General features: G+C 38.5%; 1 long non-coding RNA gene across 5 annotated transcripts in view; it reads right to left on the reverse strand.

Moving 5' to 3' along the window:
* The window catches only part of LOC106558449, a 107,687-nt gene that overhangs the window by 25,935 nt on the left and 65,924 nt on the right, over positions 1–15,828 (reverse strand). For 3 of the 5 annotated variants that reach the window (XR_005353522.1, XR_005353523.1, XR_005353520.1), the window contains 2 exons: positions 5,607–5,757; positions 3,733–3,855 (listed from right to left, as the gene is read on the reverse strand). This is a non-coding gene — a long non-coding RNA (uncharacterized LOC106558449). Of the gene's footprint in view, positions 1–990; positions 1,331–3,732; positions 3,856–5,405; positions 5,516–5,606; positions 5,758–15,828 lie in introns of those variants that run through there. The other 2 variants (XR_005353524.1, XR_005353521.1) reach the window with 2 other exon arrangements.

The raw sequence follows: 15,828 nt of genomic DNA on the forward strand, positions 1-15,828 counted from the left end.
GTAATTTTGACAGGAAGGTGGAATGCAAAGGAATGAAAAGTCGGACTGGAGAGTTCCGTGGAGGTTGACTCACACGCTTGGTCCTGCAAGCTGCGTTCAGGTCTCTGAATTTTATCCTGGGACCTTAACATATATGTGTTTTGGAAAGATCTAGGCAGCAGGATTAGGGAGAAAGGGAGAGTCAAGCTTCTATTGCAGTTATGCTGGCAAAACAGAATGGGTGCCTGAAGCAAGATGCCGCAGCAGAGAAAGAGGAGAAAGGTGAAGAGAACCAAGTTGGCCTCCCCATCTACCTACCAAGTAGTTTCTTACTTTCCTCTGCTGGTGCAGAAGAGGGTGTAAGGGGCATCAGTGAGTCGCAGGCTTGGACTGACATAGCTGATGGTGCTTCCTGAGAGGAGAGACCAGAGGAGCAGGGCTATGTGATGCTCCTTCCTTCCCTTGGATAGAACCTCAAGCGTGTGCACTTCATCTGCTCCTAACAAGGATGTGATGCTCAGTGGGTATCCACATCGTTATTTCACATGTAATTCTGTCGTGCTTCAACAGGAATATACCATACTCTTGTCTACTTCTTTGGTCAGACAATTATCCACCCAGGAATAATTCTGATATGAATTTGCAAATTAAGTTCGATGGACAGATGAAATTGACTGATTCTCTAACCAAAAGCATCTTCCCTGGCCAAATGAATTCTGTTAGTTGAGCTATGTATTTTTAAGAGCAAGAAAATATGCATGCACAAAAAGCCCTGTCCCTTTTTCTTTTTTTTCCTTTCTTTTTCTTTTCTATTTTTTTTTAAAAAGATTTTATGTATTTACTTGAGCAAGAGAGAAAGAGATAGAGAGCAGGAGCAGTGGGAAGGGGCAGAGGGAGAAGCAGACCCCCAGCTGAGCATGGAGCCCAACATGGGTCTCAATCTCAGGACCTGAAGACCATGATGTGAGCTGAAAGCAGATGCTTGGCCAACTGAGCCAGCCAGGCACCCCTCTTCTTTTCTTTCCATTCTTTTTCTTTCTTCTTTTTGATCTTCATCTCTTTTCTTCTCTTTCCTCCCACTATCCCTCAATTTCTCCTCCCAATTCCCTCTCTTTCTTTGTTAATCTGAGAGAAAAATTTCTCCAAACTGGAACTCTTATCATTGATTGGTTTTAGCACAAACATGAGCTCTAAAATCTGGAGTCAGGTAGACATGTGATACTGAGCTTGACATTTCCATGGGGAGTTCCATCAAATATCTCCTTCTTACCAGCTCCTGCTCTTCACATGACCCACAGTTTAACTTCTGCAGAGATTACATTGTCTCCCCCAGGTGATATGCAGATACAACCTCATGGAAAGAAGTTTAAAAATAATTGTAAGCTCATTAGACATGGCAGGATCCAGAGGAGAGGGAGCTGAATGGATGAGGGGAGAGTGGATTCAGGAGATGAGAAAGGGCACATGTTTCCACTTACAAGCAAGGGCTTTAACACTGTGCCAAACAAAGCTGCTGGTGGATCAACGTAGAGCAAGCACATGAGCACACACCACTGCATTGGACTTTGACAAAACAGTTTGGCTGAAGCAATAAAACAATTTTAAGGTAACCTTTGTGGGGACTTTCAATCATTGCTCCATTGCAATCAACACATGATATACAAGGCTGATGAAAAGAGCAATGTGCTGGGAAGCCGGCCATGAACTCAAATTATGGGTTTTCCATTGACTTGCTATGAGAATTAAAAAGACTTTTTAATTCGCCCGACCTTCAATGTCCTGAGCCATCAAAAAATAAAACAATACTTGCTACCTCACAAGATTTTATGAGAATATACTGAGATCTATCTTGTGAAAAATTCCCCAGTATAAATTATTTCTATTACCATTATTATTGAGAAACAATGTTCAGACAGAGAGTATTTAATTTTAGAAAAGCAAGGCACAAAAAAAATAATTTGTGGCAAAAAAAATTCTTCTGTATAAAATGCTGACCTCCTCCTAAAATCTGACATAAGATAGTGAGCATTTTAATACTCAGTGGAGACCATTACTACAATAAAATCTTCCTGCACAGCTAATTTTTGGTTTGGTTTTTGTGGAATAACCATCACATGGAGTATCAGTTAATGGAATAAAAGCTGGAACTATGAAAATAGATTTTAGTTTTTTTTAAAAAAAATATTGCAAAAGTCATTTTGGCAGTGGAATGAACTTCTTGGCAGATATGATAGTAATAGCCCTTTGCTGTAATTGAATTATAAGAAGCATTTAAAAATTTTAGCTTTGGAGGGGAATTCATTTTTATTTTTTTCAGCATGTATTTAATTGCTGAAAACAATATTACCTAATTTCATTTCAGCTTCTGTAACTCCTAAGCAAAAATCACGATACTTATGTAAATTTACGTAAATAAGATACAGAAGGTCATTGGGAATCAAGACCTATTTATGCTTTCATCACCAAATTGGAGCTGTAGCTCCAATTCTGGTAATGAATTTGGACAACTCTCAAGTTTCAGTTTTTGCTAATAAAGGCTACTAAAATAAACCCAAAACCTCTGAGTAAATTCAGTACATCCTAGAACATGGCCTCCAGGCAGGCAAATCTGGTTCACTGGGGATGATGATTTGATCAATGATAAGTGAACAATTACAGTCCATATAACTAGACCCTGAACATAGTCATATTCAAATATTTAATGGAATAAATATTAAAACATTCCTTTCTAATAATGATGACTAGATCTCAGAAACAGAAATAGATAGCTAGGGTTTAGTTTCTTTAAAATTCATATGCAGAGATGTAGGTTATATTTTCCATAAGACATAGCAACCTACTTAATGTTAAACTCGCTAGAGAGATTAGTGTCTAACTTGACAATTAAAATGCAGACACACAGGCACGCACACAGAGTGTACTGCAGCTGCTGCCCTTTGTCACTTAGCTAGTTAGAGCAGAGGACAGTTAACTCCACACCACTCTGCTGAACTGAATCTGGCTTTCTGTAGGAAATACCACAGTTATGATCTTTACAATGAAGAGCTCAAAAGCAGGGAAATTAGTTGTTTTGTCTACTTCATATTGCCATCTTCTGATCAGCATTGCACATTTAATAATAATAAGAGAATTATGACCATGTTAGGGGCAAGATAGTTTTATTACATCTATTGTTATGGGAAAACTTAATTTAACCATCGTGAAAAGAGACACAGCAGCACATGAACAAAGCCTGGACAAAAGAACACAGGAAAAGGAAAAACAGTTGGTGCTGCAGTAATGCGGCTGGGAGTGAATTTCATTTTTGTACATTTTGTTGTTGTTTTTAATGTTTTTTGTATCTTTAAACCCCTAATAGAGTAAGTAGAAAGTGCCTTTCAACCTAGGATATATACACAGAGAATTTTTAGTTATGGAAGCATAAACTCGTCTTGTTTAATTTTGTACCAGCTGTGAAAGAAATGTTAACACAAATGATACATAAAAAAAGTTGTGTTTGGGGAGTAGGTGGTTAGCTTAATCTGAGAACAATTTATTTTTGAGCATTACCTTCATCCATTTCTATAAAAGCCTCATGGTAGGAACACACAATCTAAATTCTTTGCTTCAGCAGATTTGTCAGGATGGAAGGAGACAGTTATGTTTTAATCATGAGATCACATTATTCTAAGAACTTGAAAACGATATATTTGATTTTCTTTAAGAATCTCCTATAATTGAGGGTTATTTTAATAGCTCGATAACTTGCCTTACCAATTCTGGGCTCTCACTCTCCATTCCTCTTGCCTCCCGATGTAGCAATACAGGATACATCTTCTCGAGTCCTCTTTCCTCATGAATGCTCTCCTGCTAAACACTTGGGTGACTTCCCAGTGCCTGTAGAACACTTTTGATAATTGGTTTTTTCCCCCAAAAGCTTTCTATAATTTGTTCCTGCAAAAACTATACAACCTTCTCTTCTAGATTTCCAACAAAAAACTTCAATTTCTCCTACTTGAAAATCTTCCCACAACTTCCTGCTTCCTTAAAAACTACCCTGTCTTCCACTTTAATTTCTGGACCATCCAACATGAGTCTTACCAGAGAATCACAACCCAAATTGATAGTTCTTATTTCTGAATTTCATGAAAATGTGTACACTTTTATCACCATATAAGCATAAATAGCCTTGGATTATTTTTAAAAAATTAGTATGTGTTTTCTTATTACTTTTTTTACCAGATCAATGTTCCTTAAAACATCTGCTTTTTTATTACATTTATATTGTATCTTTCTAACAGCTATTATTTCCCAAGAGTTGTTAAATTGTAATAATGTGGCCTAAGTAGACACTCAGTGAATGCACTTTGAATGAATGAAGGTGAAGATACTGTACCCAACTAGCAAGAAGGATTCTGGCTTCAACTTTGCTCTATTTTAATCATAATGATGTTGGCCAAGTCAGTTACTATTTTTGGTTCTCCTTTTTTTCATCCCTGAGAGGAGCCAGGTGTAAGAGCTAATCTTTATTCAGGCCCGTCTCACTTCTAGTGACTATCTGCATAACTCTATCGCCAAGCCTTGTCTTACTCAGCTGACTCACCTTACTCACATGGGAGCATTCAAATAGCTGGAACAAATTTAGGGAATAGGTATGAAGACACTGACCTCAGGGACTCTGACAGTCTGGCTGTGTGGCCAAGGTAACAGGCACTCTGGGACCGAGCCAGAGATCAGAGTTGGAGGTGAAGTTTATAAAACAGATATAGGGACTTTAAGCTCGAGGGAGAGAGACAAGATTGAATTCTTTGGTGCAAGCTCTTCTGAACTTTGGTACAAGCCAAAGTTCAGACTTTAAGCTGCCTGGCTGCTTGGAGAGTGCCAGAGGTCAAGATCCATCAGAGGCTAAGGTGGGGGTGTGGTTATAGGGTGGGGGTGTAGGTGATACAGTTGAGGCTGCTTCTTAAGACCCAGAGATCCCAGCTGCCCTGACTCATGCATACTCTCGGAAGAATAAAAGTCTGAGGGCCTGGGCATGCAGGACTCAAGCCCAAGCTGGCCTAAGGAGTCAGGGCAAGAATGGAGTTCAGAGCCAGCCCAAGCAGGCCCTGCCTTGACACCAGTGAGGGCCACCGGCCACAGCCACAGAGGCCCGAGCTTGCATCATGACTTGAGTTTACAGATAATGATTAGCAGGTAAGCAGCAAGATTCTGCTAATGCTGGAGAAGGCAAGGCCCTTTATATCCTTAGAGAGCTTTACTACATTTACCAGAGGCCAGGAAGGCACAACCGTCCCCCAAATTCCTTTACAGAGCTGTTATCTGGCGACAGGGATGTGCCAAGGGTGTGTGAGGTACAGTCCCAACAACTGCCAGGGCATCTTCAGCTAAGTTCTGGCTAAGCATTCCTTCCAGGGGCAGGGCGTCTCTGGTGATGATGGGCTCACCTCCTCAGCTAGCCGGTGGGCACACGCACACTAATGTGAATCAATGACCACCAAGGGTGCCCCGTAGTCTCCCTCTCCTGGTGACCCTCCCCTGCTGCCTGTGGGGAACTCTGGAATGGAAGAAATAGAGACACTGAGGGGGTGGAGAATGTGGCAGGGATCCTAACTTTTTGCTTAAGGAAGCTCTTAATGAGTACCCACCTGCCTTCAGGGAACAAAACATAATTCACTTTAGTCTTTCAAATGCAGTGCTCATGACCAAATCCTGCCACCAACAATCTGTGTCCCAATGCGTTCTTCAGCAACAGCATTTTCCTGTGGACCCAGTTTCAGAAGTTCTTTCCTACAGAATCTGTTGAAGATGACAAAGAATCCAGATACTTACTGACCACATTTTATTTCTTTAGTGAGCAATTATGACATTTCTTGAGCTATTTAAATATGTTCTCTGAGTCAGGTAAAGGAGATCGTCATAGTTAACCAACAAGTCATTCTTGGGTACTTAACAATATCCTAAGCACTTAATCATACTTAAAAGTGACTATTAATGAAGCTTATAAACCATTTGCAACTCTGAAAGTGAATTTCTCTGTAGGCTTAGAGAGTATTAAGCCATTTAGATTTTACCACACAAATATTATTCATGCTTTAATTCCTGAGAAAAGAGATTCAGAAAATCAGGTTAATACTCAGTTGTCTTTTGCTAAGTTTCGCAAATACTTACTCCATCTGGGAAGCCCTGAGCTTAGGTTAAATGTTCCTGAAGTCATTCCCAAACTTCGTAACCATTAGTGACCAGTTTTTAATGATTATTAAAGAAAATGAGAATGCAAATCAAAGACATTAAAGAATAGCTTTGCTAGAATGCTGGCATTTTAGGCAAATAGGTTTTTTCTTTTTTCTCAAGAATTACTGATACATAGGAAAATGAATCAAAAGACAACCTATCCAAGATCTATAAAGAACTTATTAAACTCAACAGCAAAGAAACAAACAATCCAATCATGAAATGGGCAAAAGACATGAACAGAAATCTCACAGAGGAAGACATAGACATGGCCAACAAGCACATGAGAAAATGCTCCTCATCTCTTGCCATCAGGGAAATACAAATCAAAACCACAATGAGATACCACATCATGCCAGTGAAAATAGCAAAAATTAACAAGACAGGAAACAACAAATGTTGGAGGGGATGTGGAGAAAGGGGAACCCTCCTGCACTGTTGGTGGGAATGTGAACTGGTGCAGCCACTCTGGAAAACTGTGTGGAGGCTCCTCAAAGGGTTAAAAATAGAGCTGCCCTATGACCCAGCAATTGCCCTGCTGGGGATTTACCCCAAAGATACAGATGCAGTGAAACGCCAGGACACCTCACCCCAATGTTTCTAGCAGCAATGTCCACAATAGCCAAACTGTGGAAGGAGCCTCAGTGTCCATTGAGAGATGAATGGATAAAGAAGATGTGGTCTATGTATACAATGGAATATTCCTCAGCCATTAGAAACGACAAATACCCACTTTGCTTCGATGTGGAGGGACCTGGAGGGTATTATGCTGAGTGAAATAAGTCAATCGGAAAAGGACAAACATTATATGGTCTCATTCATTTGGGGAATATAAAAATTAGTGAAAGGGAATAAAGGGAAGGGAGAGAGAATGACTGAAAATATCAGTGAGGGTGACAAAACATGAGAGACACCTAACTCTGGGAAATGAACAAGGGGTAGTGGAAGGAGAAACGGGCGGGGGGTTGGGGAGACTGGGTGATGGGCAATGAGGGGGGCACTTGGTGGGATGAGCACTGGGTGATATGCTATATGTTGGCAAATTGAACTCCAATAAAAAAAAAATTAAAAAAAAAAAAGAAAGAAACAGGAGACAATGATGGTTAAGAATGAAAAAAAACCTATTTCATTTTAGTGGTGTTTTGTTTTTAAAAAGGAAGAGGATTAAAATAAAGCACCTTCTCACCTGTTTCTTTTAAAGGTTTATTTATTTATTTATTTTAGAGAGAGCGAGAGTGTGTGTATGTGTGCTCGTGAGCAGGGGCGGGGCAGAGAGTGGGAGACCAGCAGACTCCTGGAGGACCCGGGAGCCCGACAATGACAGGGGTCCCTCCCCGGACCCTGAGGTCACCACCTGAGCCAAAACCAAGAGTTGAGCACTTAACAGACTGAGCCACCCAGGCACCCCCACCTTCTCATCAGTTTTTAAAAAAAAAGACTGAATGGTAGAACCCATTTAACAAACATAGCAACACATTAAAGCCTTCAAGATGGTAGTGAGGAGCAGGTAAACAAAGAACAAAAGAGGATCAAGGGGAAAGAGGACAGACTAGGAATGTGATCCACAGTTCCTCAAGATGTGACAAATACTGTTTTTTAAAAATAAGCAATGCTTTGGAGCAAGGGTTGGCAAACTTTTCCTATAAAGGGCCAGATAGTAACTGTTTTGTATTTTGCAGACCATATAACCTTCTGTTTCATATTGTGGTTTCTTTCTTTCTTTCTTTCTTTCTTTCTTTCTTTCTTTCTTTCTTTCTTTCTTTCTTTCTTCTTTCTTTCTTTCTTCTTTCTTTCTTTCTTTCTTCTTTCTTTCTTTCTTCTTTCTTCTTTCTTTCCTTTCTTTTTTTAAACAACCCTTTGAAAATATTTAAGACATTCTTCTCTCATACTTGTACAAGAACAGACAGTGAGCTAAATTTGACTCACAGTTGGTATAGTTTGCTGACTCCTGCTCTAGATTTCAGAGTAGGACAAATGTTGGCCAGAATCTTATGTAAAATTAAAAAATAATTATAAAATAAATAATCTAATAATATAAATAATAAAACAATATTTTATATAAATAATAAGTAGTGATTTCATGGAGATTGGCAAATAAAAGAGTTCTTGACATTTTTTTAATGGAGAAAGGTATACATATCCACTTCTTAGAAAGTGGAAATCAACATGCAAAATTTCACTTTCCCAAAATAAAGGATCCTCTTTCAAGGAATGCCTTTCTATCTGGTGACCTTTCACTAGGCCAGCTCAGAAGGCTTTGAAAAGCTTGTGTATTTCCAATAAAATCATCCCTGAGTACCGCCTCTGCAGGCAGGGTACTTTCTGCAGCTTCTGTCAAAGCCTTCTAATCTGAAGTATTGATTTCCTAAACTGGACTCTGAGGGCACACTCTAGAGGTCATTCAAGTTCTCCCCCAAATATTTAAGTTTTTGTATTTTCATTCCTAAAGATAATAAAAATAATTGATCGTTTGGGTGATCACTGTCAAAATGAGAATGGTCATAGGAGTCCAGTGCCCACTGAATTCTGGCTAATAGGAGTAAGAATGAAGAACAATGATATTATAGCAGTATTGTACCAAAACCCAAAAGCTACAGGTCAGATACCTTTTTAATACTATATGTGTGTGTGTGTGTCTGTGTGCGCGCATTTTATATATAGTATAATACAAAATCTTAATACATATATATATATATACACACAAATCAATAATAGGCTCTTTTGAGTAATATTTCATAGAACAAATTTTGGAAGCTCAATAATTCAGATCAATCATTGTTGAAATTTACTGCAATTAATGGAACTTGACTAAACTTAAGCTACCACTCTCACCACTCTTCCTTATACTATCAAATGTTCTTTTTTTTTTTTTTTACTATCAAATGTTCTGAAGAAATGGTGAGTACTTGCTCATTGCATGACTTTTCAAAATTTAGCTTTATTTTCTTTATCTAAACATTGTATGTGATTATAACAGTGCAAAGAGATGTTTGTTTAATTCTTAGCCTTTTTATAACTGAATTTGGTAGCATTAAGGAATACACATATTTTCAAAGTATGAAAGTCGGTTCAAATTAGATAACTTATTTTGCACTTTTATTTTTTATTTTTTATATTTTTAAAATTTTATTTATTCATTCATGAGAGACACAGAGAGGCAGAGACATAGGCAGAGGGAGAAGCAGGCTCTATGCAGGGAGCCCAATGTGGGACTCGATCCCAGGACCCCGGGATCATGCCCTGAGCTGAAGGCAGACGCTCAACCGCTGAGCCACCCAGGCATCCCTATTTTGCACTTTTAATGGTAACAAGTATTTATGTAATTATTACTTAGCTTAAACATAACTTAGTAGCTGACTGCATTCATATGCTATGCAGGATTTCTAGTTAAAATATCAATATACCAGAAAGTATTTTGAATATGTGGATCTCTAGTTTACTTGTCTTTCTTTTTTCTTAAGATTTTATTTGTTTATTCATGAGAGACACAGAAAGAGGCAGAGACATAGACAGAGGGAGAAGCAGACTCCTCGCAGGGAGCCCGATGCAGGACTCGATCCCAGGACCCTGGGATCACGCCCTGAGCCAAAGGCAGACGCTCAGCAACTGAGCCAGCCATGTGCCCCAAGGGAAGAATATTTAAATAGCTTTTTCAGATAATTATGGATATTCTTCTTTGATACTATGTCAAAACTCCACAAGAGATAGTTTCTTAAAGATTAGTTGCAACGTGAAGTCAGAAATTATATTAATGCATAGCTATATTAAAATTCACTCATCTAAAAAAATTCATTCATATATCTGGCACCTTAAGCATTTTACTCATGGCTTTTGTAATATTAAGTATTGGTCACCTGGAAAATTTGGTTCAAGAATTACACAGGTCTGGGATCCCTGGGTGGCGCAGCGGTTTAGCGCCTGCCTTTGGCCCGGGGCGCAATCCTGGAGACCCGGGATCAAATCCCACGTCGGGCTCCTGGTGCGTGGAGCCTGCTTCTCCCTCTGCCTGTGTCTCTGCCTCTCTCTCTCTCTCACTGTGATGCCTATCATAAATAAATAAAAATTTAAAAAAAAGAATTATACAGGTCTTATAAATGATCATACATACCTTTATACGCTATCAAGAAAATGACATCTGTTAACATCATCACTAATCTCGTCAGAACAAAAAGCTATGTGAGTTTTGGAAAGTTGTCAAACTCAAAATGGCAGCTACAAATTTTGCAAAATTCTAATTTTCACTTGAAAGTTCAAATTTTATCATTCACAACAAATACTGCCAAGTCTTTTTTTGAAATGACAGACATACTTTGTTCATTTTCAAGAAAATGTCTGCCAGATGCCAAAGTCTGAAGAGCCATAGTTTGTCTGCCAGTTGTTCTTTCAAGTACAAATAGTGTTCCTTTTAAAAAATGGCTAGTTCAGTGTGCAAGTAATCTCCCAGGTGTTTTTCCTTGAGACAACTCACACTGCAGTAGGCAGTATTAGTGTGTTCCCGTACTTCTATCGTATCAGACAGAACATTGTCTCAAAGGTTGAGATTTAATAAAGTGAATAATGTTTATTCATGTAGGACTTTCTTAAATAAGACTGGCTCTTTTTCCTGTTTTAAATATGAACGTATGGCAGTACATACCTGCTGCAATGACAAATGGCATAGTTTGTCACCACCTCTCTGCATCGGGGGAAGGTACCCACCACTGTATTTGCACCAGCTTTGGTGCAAATGTCCAACAGTGAGAAAAGCAGATCCTAGTGTATGGATTCCATAGACCATCTAGTAGGATCTTGGAGACTTCTAGGGATCTGTAGATCATACTTAGAGAATTGCTATTTTCTACCATTGGGAAATAAAAATTACAAATTAGGAAGGAGAAGAAATAAAAAGTAGAAAATATTGAAATACTGAGAACTCTTGAAATTCCTTTCTTCCCAGATATTTATTCAAGCACCTGAAATTTCTTTCTTTCTAGAAATTTCATTTAATTCACTCATGCAACAGACATCAATTGAGTGCTTTCTGTGTCCTGGCTCTGAGCTATATTTTCGAGACACAGAGGTGAATCAGAGTTCTCTGACTGGAAGTAAATTACAATCTAGAAGGGGTAAATGTGATAAGTAAACAAATTCATCCTAAAGGGCATTACTGGTTCTATAGTAAAAGTATAATATAAGAAAGGGAATGGATAACTCAACCTGAGGATGATGAGTGAAAGTTTTGAAGAAGTGGTGCAAGTTGAATTTCGTTGGTGTAGGTACCCAGCTGGCCGGCAGGGGCAGACTGGGAAGAGTAAACTGAGGGCCAAAGGCAGTGAGGCTGGAGTGGTAGAAACTACAGGTCACAGAGGCTCATGAGGCATTTGCAGGAATTCTGTGAACATCCAGGAGCCACAACCAGATTGAGGAATAATAAGATTACATTTGAGATTTAGAAAGATTACTTAAAACACAAATGATGTGTCAGAGAAAAGACAAGGGTCTTTGCAGGACTATTGCTGCCCTTCAAATGATAGATGGCCCAAGCCTTGTTTCCTTTAGCTGTTTTCTTGCAGAATTCTTCAAGCAGGAAGTGACACTGAACTCCATGCTCACAAAGACCTCAAACACAGGAGACACACGTCAAACTCTCCTAAGGGCTCTCTTACCCTGCTCCACCTTGGTGATGGAGCTTCTGCAGCTCAACAAATATCAACCAGCTATGGAGCTGCTTGTCCCTCCTCTCCCCACTCCAATCCTTATCAGGCATTGTGGTGGTTAATTGTGTCAATTTGGAGGGTGTTTTTGGATGTGATTAACATTTAAATTGGTGAACTTTGATAAGCTGATTGCTCTTCATAACATAGGTAGGCTGCATCTAATTAGCTGAAGGCCTGAATAGAACAAAATTACCAGTCTCCCTGAGCAAAAGGAAATTCTCTAGAAGACTGCCTCCAAAGTCCATGTGCACCATCAGCTTTCCTGAGTCGCTAACCTCCTAGCCCACCACTAGAGAACTTAGCTAATGCAACTATTATCTTGGGGGTTGCCTGTACTTGGCATGGGTTCCTTGATGGAATAACAGCACCTCCTATTTTTATTTTATTTTATATTTATTCTATTTTAGCATGACCACATTTTCCTCTGACATCTTGGTCCCAACATGGCTGTTCAGTTACTTCGGCTTTTAGTATTTCTAACATGGATTTACCCAGTATGTCTCCTTAGAATGTAAGTTACTTATTCCCTATTTTTCTCATCGTTCAATTTTTAAGTTGAACTAAATCAAGTGGAAAAGTTCCATTTAATAAGCCTTTTTAAAACCTGATATCTTACCTAGAAAAAATAAGATATTTTAGATAATTGTTTATGTGGGCTCTTTGGTTGCAAAGAAGAGATTTACTTATGCTATCTTAAGAGACAGGAACAGAGTATCATGCTCTGTGGAATGACACCCATGGAAATAAGGAAAACAGGAATCTTGACCAGCTTTCTTCTTCAAACATTTAGAATCTAAATCAGAATCTAAAAGAAGCCTCACAACCAAGAATCACAAGAACAGAAGTTTCCTGTGAAGACTAAAACAAGTTTATGTTCTGAAAAGTGAGTCAGGATTCTACATGGTTCTAATGACTGTATTATTCCCTTGCCTTCTCTCAAGTATTCTCTGTGTAGGTATATTCTACTACCATCTAGCTCATTTTCATAAGATAACTTGTTCAAAGTCTCAAGAGAGAGCATCAGATTGTCTAATTAATCACCATCATTCTTAGATGCCAGAGCTTTTGCTGTCAGACCACCACAGAGGCTGTCGGTCTAAGATTGGCCGCCTTTGAGTTAGGCATACACCCTAGTCCAAATTTTTCATAAAAGATTTTATTTGCTTGCTTATTTATTTATTTATTTATTTATTTATTTATTTATTTATTTCTGAGGAAAGGACAGAGGGAGAGGGAAAGAGAGAATCTCAGACTCTTCGATGAGCATGGATCTGATGCAAGGCTCCATTTCACAAGCTTAAGATCATGATCTGAACCTAAATCAAGAGTTGGACACTTAATTAAATGAGCCACCCAGGTGCCCCCACCCTGGTCCAATTGTCTATGGGTAGCACACTGATGTGGAATAAAAAATGGCCACCTAGAGTAACTTCCTCAGCAGAAACTGTGGATTTAGCAGTCTCCATCTGAAGAGATCATAAGCATGGCATGGCAGCCATGTCAAGGTTTGATGTGTTCTATAAATTGACCATTTTAATAGATACAATCAACTTTAGAGAACCTTAGGCAAAAGAATGAAGGAATCCTCTATCTCCTCTCTGGGGAATAATTTATCTCTTCATGCTTTCTTTCTCTCCTCTGTTCTATTCCATCCTTCTCCTCATGTTCAGTGCTCTGACCAGAGTTCCAGATGCCATTGCCGTACCTTCACCTTCCTAGCTTCACAGTACACCTCTTGTCTTCCATCTCCTTTTTGCCCAGAATCCTGCTTTCTGTGATGCTAATCAATGAATGCCTAATGAATCCATGAAAATGTTATCAGCTAGAGCTAATGAGAGTATGAAGTGGATACTCCTGAAACTGGGGGCAGGCCAATGTAAGAATTGAAGACCAGGAAATCTCAAATGGGGGTGTGGTGCTCCACAGAGGAAAAAGAGCTACATGTAATGCCATATAAATAGCCCCTTAGTCCACCCACATGTCGAGTATGCCCAGATTGGGTGCAGCGGAACCTAAAAAGTTAGCAAAGAACTATAAAATTGTTTGTGTTCTTGTTCATGAAGTAATTAGAAAGTTGGTAACTTCATCATTCATTATAAGTCACTCATTAAGTCAATTATTTTGTTCTAGTATATTACTGCATATCTAAAAACAATCCAATGGATATCTTACTTTTAGGCCCATTCTTTTCCCTTCTCACCTATTGTAAATTATATGAAATTAAAATAAATAATTGTTTCATTGATCTATTAACATTTAATAGAAACATTCAATGAAATGCTAAAACAAATAAAAAGAACACCAACTATTTGATCATGACCATGATTTTTCAGATGCATATATTATGTGTGTACAGTAGATAAGCTGGTAGTGCTGTTGAAAATTAGTATGATGGTTATTTTAAATTTAGATCTTTACACACTTGTCTCTAGATTTGAAGTTACTGTAAACAGAATAAGAGTTTGTCTTCTCTGTCCTTTGCAGAATTTGAGAGTGATGGAGGGGGAATAATTATGTGTGTGACAAAGGTGGGGGCTGTTATGCTACCCCACACAGCTTTACCAAATTTTCCTATTCAGGGAAACTCAAAAGGAAAAGAACAGTAACTATTAATGAAACTCTCCATGACTTGTGCTTTTTGTAAGGAGATTATAGATTCTCTGATTAAGAAAGCAAACTTTTCATCTACTTTTTAATTAAAAAAATAGGTAGATAATAGTATGGGGATTTTTTAATATAATAATTATATTATACAAGTTTGGATTTGAATTCCATATTTACCAGACATGAAGAAGTTATTACAACTTCCTGACCTTGGTTTCTTCACATGTCAGATTGGGATATACTTGTCCTGTATGGTTGATATGGAATTAGAGATAATAGTGTCTGTCAAGTGCCCGGCACATGGCAAGTGGTCTTGGTATTGTTATTTGGAGAAGTGATATGGTAAACTGTTTACACTGAAAAGATATTCACATTCTCTGAGTTGGATGTTGCTTGAAAGCCTTCTTTCCTGCCTGGTGGCTGACTTTCCCTTTTCTTATTGTTCTAAGAATATTTCTCCATTTGGCCCATTGTAAATAGTAACAATTGTTTAGTTGTTCTATCAGAAGAGAGAAGCCTTCCTGGAGCCTGGCTGACAGAGCTCCCTGTCTGATCTGTCTAACAGCTTTGGAGCTGGAGACAAAGCACAGGGCTCTCACTTCCTCCTCTAGGAAGAGAACCATGTCCCCAACCAAAATAGATCCTCATAGTCTTGCAAACACCACCCAGAATAAATACAAAGGAAATGAGGGCAAAAATCTACTTTGGAGAATATTGAGACAGAATTTTTCCCAAAATAAAGTTTTTCAGGGCTTGTAGGAAGCAGTAATGGGTATTACAGCACATGAATCATTGTTGTGTCAATTCCAGATTATAGATTAGTAATATGCTATGTGCAGAATGGTTCTATTTTGACTGCTTGAACATGTATACATATATATATATATTACATCTAGAGAAATATGCTGATGTGGCTGCATTTATAAACAAGGATAGCTTGGTCAAAAATCAGCTTGTACCTAGTACTAACTCACCCATGGAGTTCAATATAAAATTGGTTAAGATCTTGGCATTAAAAAGAATAATAAACTTCAACTCTTTCTTGTCCATAATAAAGCTTGAAATTAAACCACATGATGGGGACACCTGGGTTGCTCAGTTGTTGGGCACCTGCCTTCAGCTTAGCTCATGATCCTGGGATCCAGGATCGAGTCCCATATCGGGTTCCCTGTGAGGAGCCTGCTTCTTCCTCTGCCTGTGTCTCTGCCTCTCTCTCTCTCAGTCTGTGTCTCATGAATAAATAAATAAATCTTAAAAAAAAAAAAAAGACGACATGATGCTTTCTGTATCTTCATACATTTTAAAATTAAAGCTGGATGCAAATGCAAATTAGTGA

Source organism: Canis lupus, chromosome 1, assembly GCF_011100685.1.
Source record: "Canis lupus familiaris isolate Mischka breed German Shepherd chromosome 1, alternate assembly UU_Cfam_GSD_1.0, whole genome shotgun sequence".
In the NCBI taxonomy this organism is placed as follows: domain Eukaryota; kingdom Metazoa; phylum Chordata; class Mammalia; order Carnivora; family Canidae; genus Canis; species Canis lupus.